Below are 604 nucleotides of genomic sequence, written 5' to 3'. Positions count from 1 at the left end.
TCTTATCATGCGAGTCAACTCTTGGTCAACATTTTCAAGCTCAAGGAACCACCCCCCCCTAAAGATACAAACGAACATTTGGCCATGTGACACCAGTAAACATTAAATTTTCCAAGGCCATGACCAAAAAAAAAAAATTATTTTTTTTTATTTTTTTTTTTGAACCTCCATCTAGTATAATGTTTTTTAAGATATATGCTCGAGCTATAATCAAGAGAACCCATGGGAATATTTTTAAATTAATTTTTTAAAATCACGTTCCAGGATCCGGTCGGCCATTGCTCGAGCATGACTCGTCCGTCGCTCCATCCTGCTCGGCCATGACTCGGCCGAGGCGTCAAATTTTTTTTTTTTTTTTTTTTTAATTTCTTTGAATCTCCATCAAGTATAATGTTTTCTAAGAGATCTGGAGTTGGTCTTGTGAAGAGAACCCATAGGATTATTTTTAAATTAATTTTACAAGCTCCAAAACATGTTCCAGTCGTCCGGTCGGCCATTGCTCGAGCATGACTGGGCCGTCGCTCCATCCTGCCTCGGCCATTGCTCGAGCATGACTCGGCCGAGGCGTGAAATTTTTTTTTTTTTTTTTTTTTTTTTTTTTTTT

Source organism: Urtica dioica, unplaced genomic scaffold (assembly GCF_054948205.1).
Source record: "Urtica dioica subsp. dioica isolate 48M unplaced genomic scaffold, U.dioica_male_clone48M_v1_H2 Urtica_dioica_male_H2_contig_16, whole genome shotgun sequence".
In the NCBI taxonomy this organism is placed as follows: Eukaryota; Viridiplantae; Streptophyta; class Magnoliopsida; order Rosales; family Urticaceae; genus Urtica; species Urtica dioica.
The sequence above is the reverse complement of the archived record's forward strand: the minus strand, read 5'-3'. Positions refer to the sequence as shown.